Here is a 21,977-nt window from a genome sequence, read left to right as displayed (position 1 = left end):
CCGGATATCCTAAACGTGGGAGTATTCCTGTAACAAATGGCTCAACAATTTAACAAATGATTCCAGCATATCATTTGCCCTCCTTAAACATTTTTATAAGTTGTTGGGTAGGTGACCTAAATGGAAGTAACCGTGTACATCATATTGTCAACGTTTTGTTGGAGGGGGGAATTAAATTGTCTCCTGGTTGAACTACCTTGATTCCACTTAATTTGGAAGAAATCTTTACCTTCTACATGTTAAAGAGCTCTTATCGAGCTTTTATTCATTCTCTTCTTTGAAAGAAAACCAAAACAAAATGTCAACTTAAAATATTTATTTTTCTTGTAAAATTAAAAAGAATGATTCAGAGTGTAACAGAGTTTGAGAATTAAATAGGATTAAGAGTGAAGAGAAAGAAGGAAAAGTCAGCATACCCATGAACCTGCTTTTACTTACCATGCACCCATTAAATGTTGTGAATAGTTGTTTTGAGTGATGTGTTTCGCATTTTTGCTGTTAGTCTTGGATTTGTTTTAAAGTTTCTATGATGTCCAATGAAGCTGTGGTGCCATACAAATTTGCTCTGACTGCACAACTTATGAAATATTTAATGCTCGAGTAAGGAAATCTAAAATAGCAGTGATCATGGAAACAAAGAGTACACGAATCGTGGACTTGTTACTGCTGGTCTAGGCAGAAGATGCTTTTGACAAGTAGTCCTCTGGTCCAGGTGCTGAATCCCGTAATAATTGCTGACATCTATTAGAATAAAGAAAGCACTATCAGAATAAAGAAAGCACATCACGTAATCCATAACAATTTACAAAAAAAAGTCAAGTATGGCAATCTTAATTCAAAAGAACTCAACATTTCCGATTGTTGCCAACATTCAACATATTGTGAAAATGGCAAATTAAACCACTTCTTTTGCTTCCCAAAGAAAATATGCAAGAGTCAGTCTGCCCTTCGGATGCTGTAGTATCACCCACTTCTTCAAACAGCTTTCACATTTTATTTTTTTGCCAGAAAAGCCTTGCATGCACATTTGGGCTTTAATGCGGACAGCTAAACGCAGCAAGCCTTGTTACCGTAATGCAACATAGGGACTCAACATTACACCAAATGAAAAACTGGTAATTGCATGTTTACCTAAAAGGAATCGTGGCGCTAGGACTGAATTTGTAAGACTCAGTGTAAATAATGTGCAGTGCTACTGAAAAAGATGAATTTTCAGCTCTATGAAAGAAGTGTTGTTTGTACAGCAACAAAAAAGTAGGCAAGGGGTTTCATCATTTTCAGGCCAACAATGAAAAGACTGCATCTACGGCGAGTGACTACTGCCTTGAGATGGGAAGACAAGCCAAGTGATGGCACATATTGTGAAATTTGAACCTGAATGACAGGAGCACCAGTGTTGCATCAGTGCCAGCACTCTCCTTAATAAAGGGTCCTTCCTTAGAAAGAATACACCAATATTCACAAAGGGGCTAGTTAAGCCTTAGAAGGACAGCCCGCTAGGTCTGCAGAAGTCGCACCTCCACATTTCAAGTGCAGGACCACCTACAATATTTATTGATCTGGACTGTTGCGCCAAAAGGTCTTCCCCCTGGTACAGAAGCGCTGCCAGGAAAACTGAATTTCCAAGTGGTGTTTCTAATTTTTTTTCTCATAAATTGAACAGTGCAGGTATGGAATTTTATAAAATATTTACTTGTCCAGAAACAGAATAAATTGATCCCTTTTGGTGCAAGGGGGACGTTCTATGGCAAATATCTCATCACAGAGATCCATTACCCTCCGATTATTTCAGGGTTTGTATTCGCAATTTGGATTCTAGCAAGGCTCTTATTTTTCCACTTTTCTGATAATCTACTTACAGGTCGATGGAATTAGGCGAGAGGCAGCAGTTCCAATGCTAGGATGACCTGTGAATCTGTGTGCACACATCAACATACATGGTTAAAGTTATTCAGCAGCTCCTCTCCAGTCTCTTCCCACACTGGAACTGGTTGGAAAGTTTCTTCTGACCAGGGCAGAAGTAAAACATTTTCAGGGTGGCGAAAAAGCTTTTGCAGTGAAAATTAATTAGACATTTCTCAGCAGATTTGTGTTTTTAAAAGCAAATACAGATTTGTATATTTGTGCATGTGAATTTGTAATATACAAAAAGCTTGTTGCTGTATGGTTTCCATGCCTCCTATTATAACCTTAATCCTTGAGTCGTAAATCTGCAGCACTGCAAGGACATACCTGCAGGAGCAGTTTTTTTAAGTCACTTAAAGAACTAGGATCCGATGTTATTTTCATGTTGCACTTTGTTAATACACTGCTTTTCCACTAAGGAACTTTATTTTAAAAATATTGCTGAACACAATTTTACTAAACGATGTCTAAGAATTTGTATCTAAAGCTACATAAGTGTTTAGGAAACTCTCTCCTCCCTTCCATCAGGCTTCTGCACTTTCCCTCATATAATCACAGAGGTTTTTAAGTCTCGTCCTATTAATCGCGCAAGCGATAATAGGACGAGAGTATTGAGGGCAAACCAAGCTCGGAAACCACCAGGCGGATTACGTTGAGTGCATGTGCACGCACTTACCATTTGCTCTGAGCCGCCTGCCTCCGAGAGCTTCCCTTCAAAGGGATCCACTCCCCCGCCTTCACACTTTTCACAGCCGCCCCACAGCAATGTCAAGAGCTTGTTTTCCCTTTTATTTCACAAAAAATGCTACCTCTGCTTCTGTAATCACAGTCTTGGTTGAAAATCAGTGATATATCCCGTGTTTAACAAACGCAAGTAGAGGGTTCACCCTCTTTCTTACTCCTGCAGTCGCGTCAGATTTACTGACTGGAGGCGGTATTTCGCGCCTTCCTTCCCCCAAGGTCTTTTTACTGTGTTCTTCTGTCACTGCCAATGTGCACACGGGAGAAGAGCCATGTTTAAACGTAGTTAATCAGACGCAATTTTTACATTTGGATGTTCATTTGAAATATAACGTGAAGGAAGTTGTGGGGCAAGGGAATGGCAAAGATACACGACTTCTGTTTCTAGCACGCCCGCCCCCACAATTGACCATTGTAGTTTCTGCGCAGTCCCTAAAGCTGGAGTAGGTGTTCCCGCCCGATACGTATAGGATTTCAAATGAGAAGTGATTTACACAGTAGGCAAGCTCGGTATTTCCCATGCCTTTTGTGACTGATAAAGTAAATGGTACTAATTATTATAGTAATAAGGGTCATTATCCTTAACATAATGAATGGTTTGGCTTATGTCACATGTTCACGTCATTCGCTAGGAGTGTTTTTACTTGAGATATATACAAACCTTTCCTAAAGGTGTTGAGACGCATAGGATTATCCTTGGGAAGTTTTGTTTAGATTGGTCATGGATGGTTGGTTCGGATGTGTTTTTGAACGCATGTCCTACCAAATTTGTGTATATGTGCTACGTCTTCATTTTAAAAGGGTCTACTAAACCCAGTGAGACAGGAGTATTTATGTTTACTGATACAGTATTATTTAGCAGCACTCGTTAAGGAACAGTTTAAGTGACATATATATTGTATGTCAAAGTTGCATACAGTCCCACCCCAGTGTTGCCTCCAAAATACCAGTCGTAGTTCCTGATTATGAGTTTAGGTGATATTTATCGCACATAAGTAACATTAACACCGTGCAAGTTACTTATTGGGTGCCATAAAAATAAACTATTATGATAAATTCAAAAGTGGTAGTAGTCCCTACTGGGAAAATTATCGCACTTGAAATACTGATTTGTTATTTTCCATCTGGTCATGTGTGAACATAATTCAAAAGCAAGTTATTGTAATACAGAGGTGCTGTCACAGTTCTAACACCCTACTACCTAAGGTGACCGTCCCCACCTCCTCTCTCCTCTCCATCCTCCCTTCTCATCTTTCTGGCCTCACCCTGATGGAGCAAGGATTCGCACGTAAGGCACCTTGCTCTCATTTAAGAACCTCGTTTAACCTGTAATATCGTTAATCAACCTGTTTGTCACTAATATTGCACTTTCACACTACATGCGGGTGTCCCAGAGATGCTTGCCTATGTGTCTATTAATCGTAATGAGGCTTGCATATTACAGAACCGCTGCTTTGCAGAAATCTAGTCTGCGCATGCGTCGGTCATACCCATGTGATGTGACGCACTCGCAGTTCTGGAGGGATTTTTCGCTCATGCGCAGTATTGCTAAAATGGCCGCTTTGTCTTTAACATGCTCTCCGCTTGCTACTGCCGCTTTTGCTCATCTGTCTATTTCTGCGTAACCACTAATGCTATAGATATTATAAAGTAAGGGGTGCAGTGTAGCTCATCATGGTGTACAGTGTATTCATTTTTCTGCGTTTCTAATTTGTTTTCGCTTACTTTTCATGTACCGCGTATCTGTGGGCCTGGGAGTGGGGAGCCGCTCCATCTTTAAAACCCATGTCACCCCAAACAAGTGATGAGGGAAAACCCACACCGCGCAGAAGCAAAACCAAGCCAGCTGGCTTCTGAAGCTGAGATGCGCCTGGGAAAATCTTCCGTGCACCGAGAGAAGATTTCGGCTGTACCTAAATATGTTACATTTGTATATACTTTATGAGTGTTCTATTGTTTTACACCTGGGATCTGGAATGTAAGGGGTGGGTACGAAAATTAAATATTCATCATGGGAACACAGAATTTTAGGTGGTGACAATGACCTAACCACCTCTTCTGACCAATCCTAGTTGGGGATCCGGTCACTTGCAACATTTGTGGGTGGTCTGGGGACCCGAAAATGGTATAACTAGCCTAGTTGTAGCTAGAGAAATTGTCCGACTTGTCCGAGTAGCTGACCTGTCACCGACCCTAGGAACTCTATAGGTGATTGATACAGAGAGCTGCGGAGCACTCTGTCCGAAATTTTCCACAAACTCCAAGGGGTGGAAATAGACTTAAGTGCTGGCGAAGCACTTTGCTGGGAGATTCGAGAACCCAATCGGGGTTACTGGCGGATTCCGTGCAGAGAGGGAGTAGCGCAGGCGTTGCATCCAAAGCTGCAGGTGTTGGTCGTGCCCTTTTGGTGAGCCCAGTCCTGACCCAAATCCTGAGGGGTATCCTGTCCTGACTGTCCGTGAGCCGTACCTGCTCGACTACTGGCATCCTAAGTTCTTGAGGGTCCTTGTCCTCACCTTTTCACAAGCTGACCCGTGGCCAGGGTTAGTCCTCATTCCCGTCCTAGGTAAATATAAGTGTGGGTGTCCATCAATCTATTCTCCTTCCTTCTCTTTTAATAAAGCATCCTTGCCAATGGTATTCTCTCTGTCATCTCCAAAAAGACTTACATGTAAACTGTTTATTAGCTATGTTCCATTTTTCCCCCTACCTGTAGGACATTATTGAAACTGTTTTACTTAATTAGTGTGATCTAATTTTACGTGTGTTTAGAATCTAGGTTTGAATTAGCAGTTAGTCTAAAGATCAGTTTGAGTCACTTGTAGGACTTTAGCGATTCCCTGACTAATATGTTTTAAACTCACCTACCTAAGTAGAAGCCTGAACTGGATAGCATGTTCCCTGTAACCCTTACCCAGTAGTTGTCCACTTGCACTCGATGGTGCTTGCCCTCATTCACAGTTATATTATCGTTATAATCCTGATAATTGATATTCTAATCTGCATTAGTTTTATACTCGTCATTCTGATTTAACTTACTATATAAAATCTTTAAAACACTTCTGGTGGGCGGAGCTACGACACCAACCAAGATGGCCGCATAGTCTCCCGGCTCCGCTGACCTCCGTCCTACGCTCGCTTATCCGGTTGAATATCCTGATCTCCTGCCCCGGATTTGTGTGGGTGAACTAGTCGGCACCCCGATGGTGTGACCACGGAATTTTTCTGATGTTCTGGGGTGAAGTAACATCGAAAATGTTTTGAGGCCTAACCCAGACTGGAAGCCGGGGTCTCGATTGCTGGTCTACCCGGGTCCAAAGTGAACAACAACGGACTGAGGAGAGTGGTTGGGTCCGGTCCTTGGAACTTTTGAAAATTTCTCTGGACTACTTTGCAACCATCTGCTGCCTGGTGCTGTACCTGAGGTGAGGTGGCGCGCGGTGCTGCGTCGCAGGGGGCCCCGGCCCGGAGGCCCGGCACTAGCACCGCTGGTGCCCCGGGGCGGGGGTCCCGCCGCGCGTTGCTGCGTGCCCGTCCCTCACGGCTTGATTCTGCTCCGGGGTGTCCTGTCCCGGAGAGGGCGCCTCTCCGCGGAGATAGTTATGCCTGCGGACGTATGGAACTTGGCGGAACAGACTCAATGTGGCCCTTCCTTGCGGATGGTAATGGCGGAACTTGCGGCGTGACGATGAGGTCCCAGGTCAATCGTTTGCTGTCGGCAGCAGATGGGATCATAGGACCGGGAGCAAGCCCGGACTTGAATTTTGAGACCCGGCAGCCAACTTGCCTCCTGTTGGGCGCCCTAGTGGCGCGTTTGGGCCCGGTGCTGGAAGCTGTGCCTGCCCCCGAAGAAATGGAACTCATTGTGTGTGCTGAGATTGGTGACCCTCTTACGTTCTCGGAAACATCGGTCCTACAGTTATCGGAACATTTCACTGCTTCCCCCATCCTGGATACTGTTGGCCCACACTATAATTTGGATCGGAACGAGTCGCACCCCCTCCCCAATCGGTCTCCCAACATGGCGGATGTAACGATGCTTGGTTTCGGAGACGGGGAGGGACATCGTTTGTGCAAGCCGTGAGAGTTGGGATCTGCTATTCCTCTCCCGTTTGCTGGCCCAAGCTTCGGCTGCTACTGTGTGACTTGACTTTCCGGGGATGGGGCTTTACTTATCCGAGGGACTCGGCAACTTTGATAGACAGGGCCAAGGCTGAGACTGTGGGTTGAATTGTTTACGATGGATCTATTGGTAACGGGACTGCTTCATTAACAGACGGATTCCGGGGCAGGGGGTTTGGGGTTCCCCCCGGGGTATTTTTGTATGGTGGACAACTTTATTCGTGCTGGCTTAAGGGGGCCCCCTTTGGTAGGGCGGGGGGGGGGGGGGGGGGGAGAAGAGACCGGGAGCGCAGAAGGAGGGGGGGGGGGGAGACCGGGAGCGCAGAGACTATCGCCCTCCTCCACTTCCCCGTTGGGTGGGGTTTCCTTTCTTTTTCCTCTCTCTGTTCTTCTATATTTCGGGTTTGGTTCTCGGGCGACAGGCACACTGCTGGGGGGGAGGGGGATTTTTCGTTTTTATTTTGTTTCTATGGCCTTTGTTCTCTTCTCTTTCTTTGTCTTTTTCTGGGTCAGTGCAGTGGGTTTCCTTTGGTATCAATCGCTGCTTTTTCATCTGTGCCTCAATTTTCGTGGTGTTCTCTGGGTCTTAGGGCAGGTGACTAGCAGGCGCGAATTGACCGTAATATTACTTCATATCCTGAACCGCTTGTTTCAGCGCCATTGATTTGACCGATTACTGTTCACTGTTGACACGTTTACTATTCTGCCTGCCATTTTTCGCTGCTGGGAAATTGTTCGGCACCTGATCCTTCCATCTTATACTATAAAATGAAAACCTTTTATATCCTGGTTTTTCTAATTGTGCTATTCAGTGACCAAGAGTATGCTAGTGTGGTGATTCTGCTCCCCGAGGTGCTGCATGTGATTTAAAATTTGCTCTCTGCTAATCTAACTGCTTAGCGGCCAGCCCCGGGGGTTGTACGCCCATACTTTTATTTGGTTGAAATGTCAATAAAGGTTTAAAAAAAATTTTTTTTTTTTTTAAAAAAAACCCTTCAGGTGTCTGGTCATTATAAAAGGTATAAAAGAGTTATTAAATGTATTAGGTATTTTTGATAAAGTCTTATCTTCTGTCCACTGCTAGCTCCTGATCCATCAGGAAATTAGGTGCCTGTGGTAAGTCAGGTACTCTGGTAATAGTGATAAGATAAACACACAGAATTACTGATGGTTGCGTGTAAACTCGCCCGATTCACAAAAATACCGTCATAAACACGTCATGGGCCCAAGTGCGTGAAATCTGGTATATCAAGAGTCTGGCGACCTGCGCGCTCTATCAACCCCACCTCACACCTTACTTTCTTCAGGACATTCTGGATGCTTCCCAGCTCCTCTGGCCTCCCTGCCCCCTCCCCCCCGATTTCTTTCTTGCTCCTCTCCTCTCCAGCCTCCTTTTCCTCTAGTCCCGTGGTTCCCAAAGTGTGCGCCGCGGCGCCCTGGTGTGCCGTGATTAGAAGCCAGGGGCGCCGCAGCGCAATTCCTCCCCCTCCTTTGTGCTGCCAGGTCACGCGATCCTCGCACTCTGCATCTCAATGAGTGCTTGATGGAGAAAGCCTTTAATTTTCACACATGCCAGACATTGCCCCAGGGCACGCATCTCCCGGTCTTTTTTTTCGCTCTTATCTGGTGATTGTTTACAAAGTCAGAACTGGATGGTGTGCGAATTATGACTTGGAGTCAGGTGGTCATCCTAACTGGCAAGGGCACACAACCCGTGGGAGAAGGTAACCTGGTGTGCAAAAATCGTTTCTGGTGCAAACACGTGGGGTAAAGTACACACACGGTGGGAACAGAAGGCAAAGGCCCTTAGTAGAAAACATGAGGGTGTAAACGGCGGGTGGGAGGGGGGACACTACAAGATGAAAAACTATAAATAAACACACTAAAACAGTGGCGGGTGGGCAATCTGCTTCCTTCGTGGTGAAGTGACACTGCTCTACCCCATACACACGCACAATAGATTATGTATGAGGAAACTTTACATGAAAGGCAGCAATGCAGCACGACAGACAGGGGTGGTAAAAAGAAAAGGCCAGATGCAGTTCCTATCCCGTGCTGCTGCAATCTGCATGTCGCCTCCGTGTACGGCCTAGATGACACACAATCAACAACTCCAGTTCAAAGGTCTTCCAATGTAACCTTGATCAAAAATCTTTATCAGCTACCTATTTTTGGTCTCAGTGAATCTCAAGCTGTGACTGAAGCAAAAAAGGCATGTGTACGACGCGGTATGGCTTGTGCAGCAAGATACCAGTTACTCAGCAAATTGATCACATTCAGTGATAGTTCAATGTCCTATGAAGTGGTGGTGCAGCAATTCCTATGGTTCCCGTCCACACCAGATTCAGGTGCCATCATTGCGATAGACAAGAACAAACTGACCACGGATGGCTGGTCAGATGTAGAGGACACACAAGCTTGTGGTGGGTCTGATATGCCCATCGCTGTCCAGCTCAGGGGGATGAAGCGATGAGGCAATGAAGAATCATGTGCCGATTCTACAAAGCCCATCAGTATGTATGTGCAGTATACCTGGATTGTAAGTGAATGTATTTCCAAGAAGCAAACTTACGCTGTTAACCACCTCAAGACGCTGTGTATTCCCACCCATAGAAGCTCAGAATTGGAGGCAAACAAACAGATGGCATTTGAATAAGCATTGAAAATGACTGGCGGCTATCTTCCAAGATACCGGAGTAGTCTCCGCAAACTCCACCAGCAGGCATCAGAGCGCTTTACATTAGCACCAGTTGCGTTACAACGGGGAGGGGGAGAAGGGTGCAAGGCAGAGGGGAGAAGGGTGCAACGGGGAGGGGGAGAAGGGTGCATGGCAGAGGGGAGAAGGGTGCAAGGCAGAGGGGAGAAGGGTGCAAGGCAGAGGGGAGAAGGGTGCAAGGCAGAGGGGAGAAGGGTGCAAGGCAGAGGGGAGAAGGGTGCAAGGCAGAGGGGAGAAGGGTGCAAGGCAGAGGGGAGAAGGGTGCAAGGCAGAGGGGAGAAGGGGAGTGGAGAAGGGTGCAAGGCAGAGAGGAGAAGGGGAGTGGAGAAGGGTGCAAGGCAGAGAGGAGAAGGGTGCAAGGCAGAGAGGAGAAGGGTGCAAGGCAGAGAGGAGAAGGGTGCAAGGCAGAGAGGAGAAGGGTGCAAGGCAGAGAGGAGATGGGTGCAAGGCAGAGAGGAGATGGGTGCAAGGCAGAGAGGAGATGGGTGCAAGGCAGAGAGGAGATGGGTGCAAGGCAGAGGGGAGAAGGGTGTAAGGCCGAGGGGAGAAGGGTGTAAGGCCGAGGGGAGAAGAGTGCAAGGCAGAGAAAAGAAGGGTGCAAGGCAGAGAAAAGAAGGGTGCAAGGCAGAGAAAAGAAGGGTGCAAGGCAGAGAAAAGAAGGGTGCAAGGCAGAGGGGAGATGGGTGCAAGGCAGAGGGGAGATGGGTGCAAGGCAGAGGGGAGATGGGTGCAAGGCAGAGGGGAGATGGGTGCAAGGCAGAGGGGAGATGGGTGCAAGGCAGAGGGGAGATGGGTGCAAGGCAGAGGGGAGATGGGTGCAAGGCAGAGGGGAGATGGGTGCAAGGCAGAGGGGAGATGGGTGCAAGGCAGAGGGGAGATGGGTGCAAGGCAGAGAGGAGATGGGTGCAAGGCAGAGAGGAGATGGGTGCAAGGCAGAGGGGAGAAGGGTGTAAGGCCGAGGGGAGAAGGGTAAAAGCCAGAGAGGAGAAGAGTGCAAGGCAGAGAAAAGAAGGGTGCAAGGCAGAGGGGAGAAGGGTGCAAGGCAGAGGGGAGAAGGGTGCAAGCACGAGAAAAGAAGGGTGCAAGCCAGAGAAAAGAAGGGTGCAAGGCAGAGGGGAGAAGGGTGCAAGGCAGAGGGGAGAAGGGTGCAAGGCAGAGGGGAGAAGGGTGCAAGGCAGAGGGGAGAAGGGTGCAAGGCAGAGGGGAGAAGGGTGCAAGGCAGAGGGGAGAAGGGTGCAAGGCAGAGGGGAGAAGGGTGCAAGGCAGAGGGGAGAAGGGTGCAAGGCAGAGGGGAGAAGGGTGCAAGGCAGAGGGGAGAAGGGTGCAAGGCAGAGGGGAGAAGGGTGCAAGGCAGAGGGGAGAAGGGTGCAAGGCAGAGGGGAGAAGGGTGCAAGGCAGAGGGGAGAAGGGTGCAAGGCAGAGGGGAGAAGGGTGCAAGGCAGATGGGAGAATTGTGCAAGGCAGAGGGGAGAAGGGTGCAAGGGGGTTGGTGATGAAGTTAAAAATGTCCCCACCCACCCCGGAAACATTTCTGCGGACGCCCATGATCAGAGACCACCCCACGTAAACTTCTTGTAACGCCACAGAGCTCCGTGAGCCTTTCTCTAGCCTGGATACTTTCAGTGGGAGTGCTTTATACTACTCTATGTATGCATTGAGATGTACTTTATAAGATCATTGTGATTGCAAATAAAGTTTAATGACAGTGATGGCTACTCTCTGAGTCCTTCATCCGGTCTAGGCTTGATTCTTCATGTAGACCAGTGGTTCCCAAAGGGTGCGCCGCGGCAGCCCGGTGCGCGGGTATAAAAATGGTGGGGAGCCACGGCAAACTGCCAATTAGGTCAAGGGAGCCACGGGTCAAAAAAGTTTGGGAACCACTGCTCTAGTCTTTTTCCACTCCCATCTCTTTTGAGTCTCTCTTCCACCTACATCCTCGCCCTTCTCATCCACCCTCTTCTCTCCACCTTCCATCCTTTTCTCCTGGTCATTCTATCCCACTCTTTATCCTCTCACCCCCATCTCTTTCCTGCCCACTCCCCATGCTTCTCCATTTCTTCTATTTTCTCTCTCCTTCCCCAGCTTCTGCTTTCTGTAGTCTCCCCTCGTGATCCTGCATCATCTTATCACCTTTTAGTTCTCCTCCTTCCATCTTCCACTTTTTCCATCGATGTTCACTCATCTCCCCGCACCCTTCTCTCATCTTTAGTTCCCATGCCATCTCCCACTCTCCTTCCCCCTATCTAGTCTTGTGTTTCCTAGAACTCGCAGGTATTCAGAGGGTAGGAGGCTTCTGAGTTTCTAAAAGCACTTTGCACTTCAGGAGGTCTAGCCCACACAAAAACAGTCATCCCCCTTGAAAATCATCCTTCATGTGCTGAATCGAGACTCTCCAGTTTAGGCGTGTGTGCTCTCTAGGGCCCAAGCATGATTAATTGTTGGCAAACTGGCCTGACCCCTACCTAGGCTAGTGACCTCTGTGACAAAGAGCCATGCCTTGTGGACTACCAGATCCTGTACACATGTGCTTGCATACATACTGTTCATGGTGGGCACTACTCACGCACACTGCACCCACGCACACTGCACCCTCACACCCTGCGCACCCTCACACCCTGCAATGGAACATACACTCCAAATACCACTCAGTACCACATCATTACACGCCCAAAATTACACTACTGAATACAACATACACTCGCCATATTACCACTCAGTGCCACATAATTACACGCCACATAATTTCACTCTTCGCAATGCAACGTAAATACACTCCACATAATACCACTCAGTGCCATATAATTACACAGCTCATACTTACTCTACTCAATGCAACATAGATACACTTTACCTATCTGTCTATGGCCCTCACTCTGTCTATCTATCGCCCTCCCTCTATCCATCGCCCTCACTATCTATCTATCGCACCACCATAGCATCACTCCGGGGAACCACAGCATCACTCAGGGGCACCACAACATCACTATGCGCTACCACAGCATCACTGTATGCCACTGCATCACTCAGCGCCACCAGAACATCAATCTGTGCAACCATTTAACAACAACTGGTTCAAATATGTTCTCTCAATGTTTCAAGCTTTATTACAAATGTCACAAAAAGTTGTTAATATTTCACTTCTGTTCTTGGATTTTCGTCACAATAAAATACAATGAACATAATCTTCACAAAAGTTATTTACAAAAGCTATTGCCATTATATATTACTATAACTTATTTAAGTATTAATAAAAAAAAGCCATTTTTATTTGTAATATCAATACATCTAAGTCACGTAAATACAATACATATTGCATTACAAATGCTATAGGTGTCACATTTGCAAAAGTTAAAATTATTGGCATTGTAAATGACAAAGCTATTAATTTCGCTATTTTCAAAACCAACACAAATAAAAAATGTGTATTTACAATACCAAAAGCTCAAACTTTCCTAATGCGAGCCCTATTGCATTGCAAATGCTTGTTTTAGTAGTATTAAAACCAGCCTCAAATTGTCAAAATTTGCATACAGGTACATCTTTCTTTTATACTGGAACCATTATCAGTAAGGAAAGCTGAGCTCACAGCATTTCCCTAGTAAGTTCACCCTCACCTTAAAAGCTTTTCAATATTTAATCATATACATACAAATGTGACACACCAAGGTGTATTGGTGAATACAGTGGGTGTACGAGTGCCTGTATGGATGATTATGTGGGTGCGTGACTGTAAAATTGAGTGATTTGGTGTCTCAGTGAATGTATGAGTGAGTGGTGGTGTGAATGTTTGTATCAGTCTGTCAGTTGGTGTTTAAGTGGCTGTATGGGTGGGTGAGTGGGTATGGGAGTGGCTGTATGGGCGAGTAATTGGTTTTCAGAGTACCTGTATGGGTGTCTGGGTGAGGGGTGAATGACTGACTGTATGGATAGGTGAGTCAGTCAGTGACTGTATGGGTTAGTTAGTATGTGTGAGGGGCTGTATGGAGGAGTGTGAGAGAGATTGAGCGGATGTGTCAGTGGTATAAATGGGTAAGTAGGTATGTGAAAGGCAGTATATGCGAGTGATGGGTTGTAGGAGTGACTGTATGGGTGAGCAAGTGAATTTAAGGGGCTGTATGGGTAAGTGCTTGCGTTAGTGACTATAGGTGAGTGAGTACGTGCTAATATCTGTATGAGTAAGTAGCTGTGTGGGTAAGTGGCTGTGTGATTTTGTGAGTAGCTCTATGGTTGACTGAGTGGCTGTATGAGTGGATATGTCAGTGGCTGTATTAGTGAGTGAGGGTGTATGAGTGACTGTATTGGTGAATTAATGGATGTGTGTATCTCTAGGAATCAGTGAGTGGGTAACTACTGGTATGGGTCTGTGAATGGTTGTGTGGGTGTACGAAAGTTTCTATGGGGGGTTGTTAGTGATTTTGAAGATGTCATTTAAGATGTCATCAGTGAGGTAATATGTGACCTCCCCCCTCTGCTCAAAAAGAGGCCTAGGGTATCAGGATGTTTCTACCCTGCATTTACATTTGTGGGACTGCTTCAAGCCACTTACCAAGATGGCTGCCAACCCTTCCTGCTTGAAGTGTTTGCAGCCAATCAAATTTCAGTAGGATTTCAGGCTACCAGATATCCATATTTTTAAAACTTAAATATCTCTAAAACTACTGAACGGGTTTACACCCAATCACAAAGAGCACACTTTCTGGGCCAACATCTAGCTTTCTGCCAACTTTGGTGTAATTCAGTTCAAAATTAAAAATCCCAACTATCATAACATGGGGAAAGCGAGTTTTGGGAAACCCCCCCCCCCCCCCGATGCTTGACAGATCACCCTGAAACTTTCAACACAGCAGCTGAACCATAAAGGGGACTTTTTTTTAAACGGTCTTCAAAGTTAGTCAAGCGGCAGCAAAGTTATTGGCACGGCCAAAAAAAAAATGCTTTTCCCATGGAAACTTTGTTCCCAACTATAACTACCTACTGGTGATCGCCAGTAGGAGATATATATATATATATATATATATATACACACACAAAACACCAAAAGTTTGCCCCTCCTTCACCTTCTCCTCAATGCAGTAGCAATAGAAGGGCACAAACTCCACCTCAGGTACGCAATATTCTTTATTTACACATTCAGGCACTCATAACGCGTCAGTAACAGCCGTTTTCCTGGGATTGAGCTCAGTAAAGATGGAAGAGATGGTCAGAAGACCTAAACACTGCCTCACTAGTTGAAGACCCAAAGGGACATCCCTATTGCATGTATGGTTTGCGCATAATGTTTAAAGTGGCGACAAGCAAGATTCCTAGAGGCCTCGACAGAAGACTGGTACAATGTAAGCAACTCTATCCCTTAAATAGACCAGTTTCATTATTACTCAAAAATAAATAAAATCTGTTATTTGTTAATCGCAAACTATTCACCCCTAAGGGTCTCGGGGAGCTGGGGGCCGTCGGGGAGATTAAGTGAACTATTGCCCAGTTACACGGTGCTGAGCAGAGCTGCTATCAGGGTTTGAACAGTGAAGCCCCAGGCTCTGGAGTAATCAGCTATGCCCACTGTGCCACACCTGGATCCCTCTGAATGACAAAATATTTGAGTCTCAGAATCAACCCCCAAAATCAAATGTTGCGTGGCAACAACTGCCTCTGAAATATCTAGTAACATTAACTGGTCTATGCATCCTTTGTCCAGAATTCCAATGACAGCTGTCAGTAAATCCACAGCAGCAGATGGGACGGTTTCTTCTGTTCTATATGTGTGAGTTATTGGAAGAAGAGGAAAAGTGTGATTAGATGCAATGTTGCTAGCTAACTGCACCAGACAATGCCTTAGAAATGTGTTTTAGTCTGTTGATATTTCCCGGGTACTGCCGACCGAGAAGACTGACTTCTATATGCATTACTTAAAGGCAATGGCCCAGACAAGCAAGTGCTCAGTGATATTTTGATGTACAGTATTACAGTGGTCTATTCAGGCAGAATAAAGAGTACTGCACAGTGTATGCCTTCTTTTCGGTTTTTAAAAATATATTTAAAGTTGGGCAATAGCTCTTCGATAGTGTTCATGCTAGTTTTAGGTTCTGTCGGAGATCAATTAACTAAAAAACAAGAACAAAAATGTAGTTCTACTCATGCAGCTTGTCATCCGCCTCATTTCACTTGCTGTAATTTCATAAAATTCAGAGGGTAGGATAATTAAATCTAGATTAAGCACGTCTCATTTCTTGAATTGCATGATGGGACACACATACAGGTGATGTGCAGTAGGGACAGGAATGAGGGATAACCTGGCTCCAAGTTGGCTGCGATCTGCGTGAGCATTGGATTGGGTTATGCTTTTGGCTTCTGGCCTGCTTCCAAGCACCATCGTGCCTAATACACAAGTGCTCATCCTACAGCGAACTGGAAGACTTTCTGCAAAAATTGCATTTTCAAATATACCTTTTCTCCTATGCTTCAAGATTTTCCAACAAACAAAAGTCTATATTTTTCACAAATGTGATCCCCCAAACGGAGGCAACGTCCCTCACACTGACAATTTTGAGAATCAACTTAAACAGTATAGAACATTCTATTCTTTAAAAGCAGTAAGCACATTTAATATTAACAGAAAATAGAGAAAATCGACAATACACACATTGTAAATGCAAAAAGCATTAAAACTGCTCAGGAGAGGAGCTTGTGTTGCTTTTGCATTGATTTACTTTTGGAGGTTATAACCAGTAATAAGCAGTACAAAGAACAGCATTACTTTCTCAATCCTCCATATGCTTCAAAATGCTTAAAAAGTGAATAAAAACTAGTGGGTGAGAACATACTTGATTTATTTGCATTGGTGGCGTTGGAATATGTAGGAAAAGTGCAGAACAAGGTAATGGTAAGGTGGCAGAAGTTTAAAGTGAATACAGAATTACACCAGCAACACAACACCCATCAATGACAAGGCAATGACGGTACAAAAAGAAGCAAAAAACACTCTAAAGGCAAAAGTGCCACACTGTAAGAGACAAAAAGTATAGAGAAACTATTTCACGTGGGTCAACAAGATGTTTAGGCTTTAGTTTACACTAAGGTACTTTAGGTCAGTATATACTGCTGTGTGCGATTTTTGCTCAGGTGCTCTTAAAAAATTATTCACACAAAGAGCCGGATTACGAGGTCAGTCAGAAACGAAACCGCCCGACTTCTTGTTGGTTTCGATTCCGTCCAACTCGCGGTCAGCAGTTCCTCTAGACAGATTATGGTGCTTACGAACACCGTTCGGAAAGACTCCTATTGACTTTAATGGTAGCCTGTGTTCTGACTGATAACACCAGCTCCTATGGGGGACTGAGGAAAACCTTGCACCCTGGCGCGGGCACCCCATGGTGGCTGCCACACCGTGCAGGGTTTTACAAGTGGGTGCCTTGGGTACCCCCTCAACTCCATACCGGAGGCCTCAGGATGAAGGGGGGGGGGGAACTCCAAGGGGCCCAAAAAGTCAGTTTCCGAGATTTTTTGTGTGAGTCGGAAATTATGTTCTCCTACATCGTAAACAGTCAGAAACGCTGTACATAGAGCTGTAAGAATCGGCTCTGACCGACTCGGGTTCTCCGAATGTCATTCGGAACCGATACGGAATGACCAAACTGTCCCCCTTCTAACTGCGAGCATTGTAATCGATTGGAAACAATTTTGAGCGACAATTACGATGGGTTCTGACACAGTCTAGGGGAATCCAACTGTTGGTCGGAGGCTTTCCAACAGACATTGTAATCAGGCCTGGAGTGTGCCATATATTAAACAAGCATTTGCAATGCAATAGGTCTCGCATTAGGAAAGTTTGAGCTATTGGTATTGTAAATGACAATTTTTTTATTTATGTGTTGGTTTTGAAAATAGCTAAATTAATAGCTTTGTCATTTACAATGCCAATAGTTTTAACTTTCGCAAATGTGACATCTATAGCATTTGCATGACTTAGATGTATTGATATTACAAATAACAATGGCTTTTATTTTTTTTAAAATAATTAATACTTAAATAAAAGTTATTGTAATTTATAATGGCAATAGCTTAAACTTTTGTAAATAACTTTTGGGAAGATTATGTTCATTGTATTTTATTGTGACGAAAATACAAGAACAAAAGTGAAATATTAACATTTTTTTGGTGACATTTGTAATAAAGCTTGAAACATTGAGAGAACATATTTGAACCAGTTGTTGAATTGAATGGTTGCACAGGAGGCAAACTGACTCATGCCTGCAGAAAAACACCAAAGTATCCTTAGACAAGACAAGAGTGAAAGGACCACACAACTAACTGTCCATGGGTTCTGAAGGAAGCCCACCCCGTTCAAATTGTTAGTCCCCCACTAAAGTTTGTGTCTAATTGTGCCCCTGACAGCCGATGCAGTATTTTAAACTCTTGTTATGCGAGAGTTGTGGATGGAGGCCCGCATGCACAATTGTGTACATGATAAAAAAAATCCAGGATGACAGACATTGCAGAGCTCTGGGACCATGTAATAAACGCCGACCCCGGAAAGCGTCTATCTGTACAGTATGATCCCTGGCCACGAGGGATTGATTACATGGCCTCTGATTAGTGTGGGCAGAGGGAGAACATGGAGAAATGATGCTATACAGAGCCCTGCAATGAGGACAGGTGGGGAGGCAAGTGGAATGCAGAGGGTGCGGGAGGGGTGAGAGGGCAGAGAAGGTCGGGGTGCAGCCCGAGTGAGCGGAGACAGCAGAGAGAGAGTGAGCGGAGACAGCAGAGAGAGAGGGGAAGCGGGGAGTAGGTGTTTTTAGCAAGATGGACAAGATGGACAAGGCCGGAAAGTGGAGAGCTGTGAATGCAAATAAAAGATGTAGTAGTGGTGAGAAAAGGAAGGACGTAAAATGCGGAGAAAGTTCAGCGAGTTGGTGCTCGCAGTTAAAAGGTGGAAAAGAATGGATAAGTGGATAGGTGGAGTAAAAGAGGTGAAGCTGGTGAAAGATAAGGAGTGAGGGGGAGAAGGTAATTAAAAGAGAATGAAAAGGGAGACTTTAAAGCGATAGTATATATAAAAGAAGTAATGTTGGAGTGAAAGGAGGTTAAAGGTAATAAACAGAATGTAATTTTCCCAATGAGTCATATGATATTTAAAAAAAAAAAAATGTCAAAACCCCTTCTAAATAAAGTAAGATTTACAGAAAGCAACTGAGTTGGTTGGCTTTCTGAGCAGCAAATTTGACACAAAAGACTGCATGTGCCACGAGCGCTGGGAGGGGGTTGGGCAAGCATGCATGCCCCGCTAAACCTCAGAGGAATACTTCGGGCTCCCACCCATAGCGTCCATTATTGCTTTTATAAAGTTAACGTTCATGGCTACTGAGGTGCATTTGTTTACCATTACCCCAGAGCTGAGGAGCCATTTGATTTGTACCCGGGTTATTTAAGAAACATAATCCTCTGTTTCTTTGATACACGTAATTCCCAACATAAATAATGCGCGTCATCAGTAGAGCTTTGTACAGCCAGCGGCCCGTCCTACCAATTGTGCACCATTTTCGTTCCTAACAAAATGCGCGAGCAGTGAAGCGCTCACTGTAAACACTCGAGGCTTCTCGGCGCCGAGCGGGTAGAGGGGCTATCCCAGGCTCCCACCTCCGGGGCAGTCTGCATTCCAGGGAAAAGGAGGGCAGAGGATTGGTGCCAGGACCAGAGGGAGAGGAGGCTCTCACAGGTCGAGTCAGCAGAGCATGGCCTCCTCACAGGGCATCTCGCGGCCTATTCTACCACACAGAACATTCCAGCATCCTCTGGTGCCCTCGCACTGGCGGGGAGGGACCCCAGCAGGCTAAAAAGCGCTGTCTATTAAATGTGCAACGGGGTACCAGAGGAAAGCAGCTCTGCAGGCTGGTGTGTTGACTCCTCGTTATTAATACATAATACAACAAGATGTTTCGCCGTGAAATGGATCCCAAAAATACAAGCAGCTGGCCGTGAAACCGAAACCGCGGTGGGTGCGCACGAGACGCCGTCGCGGCAGCTGTCCCTGCGCAAGCCGTGGATGACGGAGAAGACACGCCGAGCCTGCTGCCCCCGAGAGTGACCCGCTGCGGAGTGAGAGGGACATGCGAGAAGAGCCCGGTGAGGGGGGAGGGGTGAGGGAGGGGGTATGGAGTTCTCTATGTATGTGTGTGTGTGTGCGTGTGCGTATGAGGCGGGGTTCTCTATGTGCGTGTCTGCTTACAAGGAGCCAAGGGAGAAAGGAGATTGTGAACGCGCGCATCCTGATCCGATTCCGCAAGGTTGCACATGCACATCACTTGTCTCATGTCTCCCTTGACTCCTTGTAAGCAGAACTGATTACAATAGAGTCTCGCAGCGACGATCGCTTCGCGATCTGTTCGCAGGTGCGAGACCTAAAAAAGAATTTCTTTTAACGTTTGTTGTATAAAGGTAGTCTATGCTCTAGCGCAGTTTTTTCTTAGCAAGTGTGGTTTGTTCTGACATTTTTGAACAGGTGAAAAAGAGAGACTGAATGGCAAGTTAATAACTAAAGAAAATGTAACACACTAAATAGGCATAAAATCCAAATATTTAGCAATGGCAAGTAAACCGATGCTTGTAAATACAATCATTTGTATTTTATCTGGGTCACTATAAAAAACATAACTCAGGGCTCAAATAGCTAGCAAATGTACACTCATGCAGGAGCTCGCTAAAAAAGCATCGAAGTTCAGCTGCACACATCCGGGCAAGCTGGCTAAAGTAATTTTAAGTGGTCATGAGCGGTGGGAACCTATTGCATTTTAAGAAGCACATTTACAACTGAAATGTTGCATTCATTGCTGAAAAAATACTCAGAAACTGCGTTGAAATGGAGCAGAGTAATTCGCACTTGTATCAACATCACCCGCAGTTCAGAATATGGCTTTAATCCTTTAAGTTTAGGTTGAAGGAAAGTGAACTGGATGCCCGTTAATGCAAACTTGATTTCCTAAGTGTTCTATGCATTTTTAATACTGAACACAATTATTCTGTAAATTTACCTTCGAACGATGAGTAATATCACTTTCAGGTAGCACTGAAGTAGTTGCATTTGTTTCCGGAATTCGCATGTAACACGGAAAAACGCTTTAAGTAGGGAGGCACCACAACCTATAAAATAAAAGAAAATATGGTTTGAAGATATTAATGGTCACATGGAACTAAAATGCTACTATTCCACGCCCTTTAAAGCTGGTCACGGACATCGCTAGGCCTTTCACAAAAACATACAAATATCCAATTACGAGTAATGTATAGGACTGCTCACAACAGTAACACGTACAGGCCTGTTGAAAGCTATGTTAACCAATGTATTTGCAAAATGCAGTTTTTAAACTCTCATCAGTAGAAGAGAACCTGTACTGCTTTTACATCATTTTACTTTTGGAGGCTATAACCAGTAATAAGCAGTACCAAGAACTGCTTTACCTTCTCAGTCCTCCGAAAACCCTTAAATCCATCCAAAAAGGGTACTAGAGGAGACATTTACTTAGAAAACTAGAGAGGTTATAGATGCTAACGAGACAAGATTCAAATATCCCTACCATCCAAGATAAGGTGTTAATTTAAAGGGGAAGGAACCCATGTATGTAAGCAGACGAATAGAATAACAAAAATCACATGGGGCATTCTGTTGACTTGTGCATAGGTTACTAAAACTGATTTTTTCAAGACGTAAAAAGAGAAAGGCCGTGAACATAAAACGCGCCAACATGTTCGAACATCGGGCCTTTGCAGCATGTAGTATACACAACAGTGTCCCTGCCACTGGACGGAAAATTGCATAAGAAATAAAAAAAAACAAATTACAGTGGGACTCCGCTCAATGGAAGTTATTCGCTTCAGAAGAGCCGTGCCTCTCTGTATATTCAAACTGCCACCGAGGAACAAATCCTAAAAGCATCGCCGGTAGCTTTGCAACAGAGATTAATTACAGAATGCAGCGTCTTCTATGTCCCTTGTACAGTTTAGATGTACTGCACGCGAAAGTCCAATATGCAGTAAGAGAGGCCACGTTGCCACTAATAGACTGACCGACAAAACGCTTCCTCCCCAGAATCTTAAAATAGTTTAAACTAGAGATGGAGCAATGCAACCAGCTGCAAAACGAAAAGTTATTTAAACGTTTTGGAAAAACATTTTACTGCTACACCGACCAACAGACACCTCCAAGTGAAAAATAAGCAACTTACACACTCCGCAAAACCTCGCACATGCGACACCCTCCTTAACTACCGGAAACGGGAAGTAAGAACACATTTCACATGACGCGGAGAGCTATACCAGCCCACACAATGACATGGATGGGCTACATGAACTTTTTCTTTTCATTTACTGTCGGAGAATCTCAAAAGCGAAGCGAAAAAAAATAGTTTATCTCAAAAAGAGAACATTAAAGTGTTTTTTAAGCATCAAGGGTTTAGATAATATTTGAAATGAAGTCTTTCTACAGACGTCTCCCCTTTTTTTT

At 45.0% G+C, this 21,977-nt stretch overlaps 1 long non-coding RNA gene and 2 other non-coding genes across 3 annotated transcripts; all 3 read right to left on the bottom strand.

The window, feature by feature from the left end:
- Positions 1-302: 302 nt before the first annotated feature.
- LOC147664087 (uncharacterized) lies at positions 303-21,743 on the bottom strand. Its single transcript, XR_015305194.1, has 3 exons — positions 21,700-21,743; positions 20,509-20,617; positions 303-741 (listed from the first exon to the last, which is right to left on the bottom strand). It is a non-coding gene; the product is annotated as an uncharacterized LOC147664087 (long non-coding RNA).
- On the bottom strand, positions 16,120-16,250 carry LOC147664089 (small nucleolar RNA SNORA47). Its single transcript, XR_015305197.1, has one exon. It is a non-coding gene; the product is annotated as a small nucleolar RNA SNORA47 (small nucleolar RNA).
- LOC147664088 (small nucleolar RNA SNORA47) lies at positions 20,815-20,950 on the bottom strand. The gene has a single exon (XR_015305196.1). It is a non-coding gene; the product is annotated as a small nucleolar RNA SNORA47 (small nucleolar RNA).
- Positions 21,744-21,977: the final 234 nt, after the last annotated feature.

Source organism: Lissotriton vulgaris, unplaced genomic scaffold (genome assembly GCF_964263255.1).
Source record: "Lissotriton vulgaris unplaced genomic scaffold, aLisVul1.2 SCAFFOLD_291, whole genome shotgun sequence".
Taxonomy (NCBI): domain Eukaryota; kingdom Metazoa; phylum Chordata; class Amphibia; order Caudata; family Salamandridae; genus Lissotriton; species Lissotriton vulgaris.
This window is presented reverse-complemented; position numbering and strand designations above follow the sequence as displayed.